Raw genomic sequence first — 6,864 nt, 5'->3', positions numbered from 1 at the left:
AACAACTTGAGTATAAACTCCAGCTCACAGCCTGAACAAGAACAATGACATTAATACTAATCTAGGCAGAATGGCAAGAAAACAGAAACAGATGCTGCTGCAACAGCAATGTGCCAAAACCACACATTTACTCAAACTATTAGTTGTACTGATATGCTTTGCCCAGCTAAAATTAGGCGCTTTACATTTAAAACAGATTGTTTTCGTGCTGGTAAAAATCTGTGAAGCCATTCGGGTATGTTTGAAATGGAATAATGCTGCAGTAACAGTAACAGTATAAGTAAGCCAGTAAGCCATGCTAAAGGTTTTTGTCACATGAGCTCATGACAAATATGTATATTTTGCTTTTTTATCATATGCAAGTTGATCAAATAATGATTTTAAGATATATCACCTAAAAATCTAAATATGCTGAAAATGTGCTCAACCTCAGATCATCCAAGATGTAGAGGAGTTTGTTTCTTAATGGAAACAGATTGGGAGAAATTGAGCATTTCATCACTTGCTCACCAGTGGATCCTCTGCAGTGAATGGGTGCCGTCAGAATGAGAGTCCAAACAGCTGATAAAAACACCACAAGTAACACACACCACTCCAGTCCATCAATTAACATGTGAAGTGAAATGCTGTGGATTTAGGCATTTTATCCATCACTTCAAGCCAAAATATATCCATGTAAGTCCATAATCCATAATAATGCTTCCTCCAGTGAAAAAGTCCATCTCCTTGTTGTTCTCTCACATCTCACATCCCACATATTTTCTCAGAACTCTTTTGGACGGTTTTCGCTAGTAAACTGTTTGATATGTGCACATTTCTCTCCTGATTCAGATGAAGCGACTTTGGCCTAAGTTTAAAAATATTAACATTTTAGGGTAAACTATTCTTTTAATCTGGGTATTGCATGCAAAACAGCATACTGTGCACAGTATACATAGTGCACACTAAAAATAGTAATGTGCATTAGTAATGGTAGTCTGACATCCTGAACATAGCTCAGGAGTTTTAAATCTGCCAAGCTTTTAGATTTATTTTGCTCTTCTTTGAGCACAGTATTATCTGATTTGCAAAGTGACGTGTGTCTTTGTGTTTGGCGTGTTTGACTACTTGAGTTTCTAATTGGTAGTTTTGAAACATCTTGATTAAATGAGTTGTGTGTTTCTTTATTCTCGTAGTGGATAATTTACGTTGATTGAGTTTTGTCTGGGCTTGATTAAGCCGGATCGCTGAAAGCTAATGAGTTGCTTTCATGTTCTGCTCCTGTTTGGCCATCTGGATGCATCTGAGATAAAACAGTCACAGGCTGGGCAGGGAATGGACATCTCTAATGAGGAGAAGAACATCTTTGAAAAGGTTGTCCATTTAACACTGTCATATTACTTTTTTTCACAGAAATAGTGTTTATTTTTGGTCTGGGATCTGTGCAGAATGTGTTTGTGTTCAATTACCCCTCTGGTTAGTTGCTCTCTGATTTCCTGGTGTCTTCTGAGAGAGAGTGAAGCATCATTTGTGGATAATTTTGGCCACATTCCACTCAAAAGCTGAGGTGCATGAATTCAGATCAATGAGGCTTACAATCAACCAGTTCCTAAAAGAAATCCAAAACCTGCTATTTGAATAATAAACAAGTTGACAAAAAGATTGAATCCAAGATTTGGTGATAATATAGCATAATGAAAGATTTGCAAGTAATTTTAAAAAACTTTTTGACCTACACAAAATCAGGTACAGCACAGTACAAGTGTTAGTGATGCATTGCATGGTTTAAAATATTTTATGATTTTAATGTTTAATGTTTATACTTAAAATAGGATCTGGTCCTTTTGCAAACAGAATTTCAGAATTGAACGTGTCATTTTTTGCATTTGCAGCATGTAAGCGGCCTCTTGAGGTCACTAGAATAATTCATTCACAGTCAGGTCATTTATGTGACTGGGTTTGAGGCTGTGAGACCAGAACCTGCATAGTTGATCAACAGTTTCACTTGTTAGATTTCTCTTGTCCCAGAAACTCAGTACATCTGTAAGTTAACTCAGGTTGTGTAATCCTGGTGCTGTGCACTATAACATTGTTTGTTGAGTTGCTTTGTCTTATGTCCACATTTGTGTGCTGTTTAGCCCAGAGACCATCAAGCTAGCGGCTAACTTAGGAAGCAGCAAGTTTAAAGTTTGCACCCTTGGTGAGCGTATTTTTTAGTTCCATGTTTGAGAGACGGAAAATCTTTAATGATGTAAAATGTCTACATTGACTGTTTCTGGAAATTATTTTGTTGCGTATCTTGTACCAGGAGAGTTTAATGTGTTCAGCTAAGCAAATTATTGTTTTGTGCTGTTATTTTAAATAGCTTAAAGGTCATTTAATGTGCACTGCATATGTACAAATGCATGATGATGCACTGTAAAGGTGTGAGGATTTATTTGTAAATTTGTGTTATGCTAAAGGCTAATTAACCAGCTATTTGTGTGTTTACTTCTAGTTTTCACGGTGCGTATGCTGGTTCCAGAATAATAAACCGATTGCACCCGTTTTGAGACTCATATTAAGGAAGCAAGGGCTGTGACACTGCATGTGCTGGACATTGTCGACAGGCTTATCATTCCCAATGAGTACACAGAGGAGAACAAGACCTGGGGATTTGGTGGAAGCAGCTCGTTGCCAGAGCAACGGCAGGACCGATATCCAGGACAGGAACATTTTGAGCCGAATGAAAGTTTTTTTTCTTATGCATGTACGTACATCATTAGCATTTCTCAATATTTAGACTGACTTTTTCTTTTCTTTTCTTTTTTTTTAAAGCAAATCTAGACTGTTTTCTGTTTTAAGTGTTAAAGTGATACTAAGAATATATATTCTATTCCAGATATTACTCACTTGATAGTTTCATGAATTGAAATGCATTGCTCTGCGAGTAATTTGTTGTTGTTGTGAGTGGGTTTCAGGTCGATTCTTTCTGGTCAAACCAAACAAACAGATGCCACTGTGGAAGAGAAACAAATGTAATGATGTTAAAATTTGCACCAGAATCCACCATGACAGGCAGGATCCTGAATATATATTTGAACATAAATGGCTCAGTCTCAGTCTGATATAAAAGGATTTCTAGTCAAGAATAACCATAGACAATTGGATATTATGCACTATATACATGTAGAAAAAATGCATTTGCTGGCTTGGAAATGTCACTGAAGACCTACCATTAAAGTTGAAACTACATTCATTATCTCACCATGGCAACAGGGTGGAAAAATTACGTTTCTTAATAAAAATTATCACTAAAAAAAGACTGGATCATCATCATCTCTTGGATATAAAAAGATGTCCAACTTTATCCACATACAGTGTAATAGGGTGATATATAGCAAATCTTAACTGCTTGATAAACACATCATCTAGGACCAGCAAAACCAGGGAAAAGGAGGCACAAAGGCCTTTTATGCATGCTACATCTCCATATCCTGGGCATTATTCCATATACATCCATCGATCTTGCCATTTTATGAGGTACATGCACAAAAACGCTTACTCAAGAGGCCAAGCTAGCATTATTGTACAGCATCATACCTATAAATATATTGTAATGAAATTGGCTTACCATTTTATATTTGGATGGTTTCATTTGTAATCGTCTCCATTGGACTGTACTTCCACATCTCTGCCGGTTGCCTTATTGATTCTCTAATGTAATACACCTCTGTAATGCTCTGTCACTAAATCATACAGGAATATATGAGGCTGTGTTTCAGATTTTAACAGCGACGGCCACTTGAAGAGAAGCTCTCAATGAGGATGATTTATAGGTAGCACTAGTGTTTATCATTGTCATAAACCGGGGTGCTCCTCAACCATCACAAATAAAAACTATCTAAGTCTCATCAAATGCTCTCTGGGATTGCAAATACTGCAATGAGCCTATAAATCGGTCTTTTTTTTGTTTTTTTGTTAACTGATTATTTAATTTTCTTCTGGGAACAGTATAAAACAAAAAGCAGCTTAACAAATTTAGAACCCACCCCCTGGTATAAAAAAAAATATATATTTTTTTTATAAATAAAATAATAATAATACAAGTAAATTAATATTAATAGATAAATAAATAACAATAAAATAATTTTTACAAAGATTTTTAGAAAAGATGACAACATTAAAAGCTGAATGCCATGAATTTAGTTTTCACATCAGATCATACGACTTCCATCGAGATAATGTCCAACAAATACACAGTCCAGGTTCGTCTGTCCATTGTGTGAGGAGGATTCCAACGGTTGACCAGCATAAATCGCTGTCTAGTTTTAATTACCATTAATGATCAAATTTGTCACTTGCATTCTGTGCAGCATATACTATAAACACCCTACTATTAAAAAGAAAAAAGGAGGAAAATGGTTGTTTTGCAGTTTTATTCCAAATTCATGTTGGAATCTCTGAATAGGAAGTCTGACTAAGTCAAGAATGAGTGTCCTATATCTTATGCTCACCAAGGCTGCATCTTTGTTGGAATCGAAAGTTTGGGCCAATGAGTTTTATCAAATGTTCTTGAAATAAGTCTCACCAAGGCTGCATTAATCAAAAACACAGTAAAAACTGTGATATTGCGAAATATTAGCATATTATAATAACTCTTTTATAGTTTAAATGTCATTTATTTCTGTAATCAGAAATCATTATAATATGCCGATTTTCTGCGCAACAAACATTTCTGATCATCAATGTTTAAAACAATTGTGCTGCTCAATATTTCAATTCAAGTTTATGTGTATAGCGCTTATCACGATACAAATTGTTGCAAAGCAGCTTTAAAAAGAAATTAAGTTTCTACAATATGTTTAGTAGCAGCTTATCAGTGGTGACTATATCAAGCTGATGTACATATAGCAGAAATGTACGGTAAAAATCTAACAGACGATGAACACTATATTAGCAGCAATGAGATTATGTTGCAATCAAGCTTGTAGCAAAATTTGGTAGTTCTATAAGTTGTTTCAGGGTTGGCATCATCTGAGGTCCTCTGAGGGGTTGGCATCATCTCTTCTCAGGTGTTCGGACATCTCCGATCTTATAAGGGTTGGATCCAGACTGAAGCTTCTGTAATAGTTACCACGGGATGTCAAACCAGAGTTCCATCCAAGAAAAAATTATTTGTTTAACCCAAGCTAAAGAATAATAATGTGCATTTGATCAGATATAACTGCAGTACAAGGTTATGAGATGCATTATGTGAATGCTTGGCTAAAGAGATGTGTCTTTAATCTAGATTTAAGCAGAGAGAGTGTGTCTGAGCTCCGAACGTGATCAGGAAGGCTATTCCAGAGTTTGGGAGCCAAATGTGAAAAAGCTCTACCTCCTTTAGTGGGCTTTGCTATCCTAGGAACTACCAAAATTCCAGAGTTTTGCGACCTTAGGGAGCGGGTTGGATTGTAGCGAGCTAGAAGACTAGTTACTCCACCAGAGCCTTAAAAACCCACCTTTCGATACACTGAAACACAGTCCTAACACCGGAGTCCTGTTCCTGCTGGCCCGCGGGACTTTCTCCAGCAGGCGCAGGCCCTTCGCCAGCTCTCCCCGGGCACTGCTGCGCACCCGTATGCAGGCACAAGCTAGCTCTGTGCTCCCTGAGAGAATCCCTATCAGACACAGAGAGACACTCTTTATGTCTTAATGGAGGACAAATCTGTTAGCGCAAGGCCAGCGTGCGTGCGTGGGCTCTTCACTGCTGTCACCCGAGCACTAATCAAATGAATGGAGACATTTTTAGAGAGGCGCTGAACTGGCAGACGTTTTGCTTTTACCTCAAAGCAGCTTCAAGTTTTTGTTTTGCCGTGTGATTTATTGATTGTAGAAGTGCATTTAAATGAACAGTGTAAAGAGAATGAAGCCATTTCATGTCAGTAAGGCATTTGTTTTGTTGCTGTTAAATGATTTAAGTAACTTGAAGGCCTACAATATTACATTTATACTACCTGAAACTGCATTTATTTGATCTAAAATACATTAGAAACAGTAATACTGTGAGATATCATTACAATTTAAAACAACTATTTTCTATTTGAATATATTTTTTATTTATTTCTGTAAAGCAAAGCTGAATTGCATTTAATATAAATTTAAACTATAATATGTTACATTTATTTGAAAATAACATGCAATTAAGTGTTTGAAAACATTAAGTATATTATTTCCACAATAAGTAGGCCTACCCCTTTTAAAAGCATACTTAAGTATATTTGGGCGGCTCTTTAAAATACAGACCTATAATGCATGTAACAATGCTATGAATGATTTACTGTCTAAATATAAACTGAATCAGCTTATTCTTAAACTAAAGGCTGTTTTGTATTTTTCAGCATCCCTGGATGAAGCAGGCCAGCCATCGCTGAGAGCACTGGTGCAGACTGAACTCACTAAAAGAGGATTCTTTGGAGTGAACTGTGGCATTTTGCCAAACTTCATGAAAGTTACTCCTGCTGTTAGCAGTTGTGGACAAAGCCAGGACTAAGAATTTCAAAATAAGGGTCACTTACAGTCTGTGTCCTTTTCTCCTGAAAGTCCTAAAGCAACAAACAAATGAAATAGCACAAGGATGTTACTATACAAAATCCCTGCAATCACCATAGTAGTACAGCACTAATTAGTTTAGTGTTTTTTGAGGATCACAGTGGAGTTCATGAGTTTGTTCCACCACAAAGGAGCAATGAATATGAAGGTTATTCAAAGTGACCTTGAATTTTTAACTATTAAAACATTTTAAAACCACTTTTAGTGCTTTAAGTGACATATTCATCTTCTCTCTGGTCTTCAGAATTAGGATAAGTAAGTTGTGACGTATTGTCAAGTATGGTGACCCATACTCGAAATTGGTGCTCTGCC

The sequence above is a fragment of the Barbus barbus genome (genome assembly GCF_936440315.1).
Source record: "Barbus barbus genome assembly, chromosome: 15".
In the NCBI taxonomy this organism is placed as follows: Eukaryota; Metazoa; Chordata; class Actinopteri; order Cypriniformes; family Cyprinidae; genus Barbus; species Barbus barbus.
Note: the sequence above shows the minus strand (reverse complement) of the source record.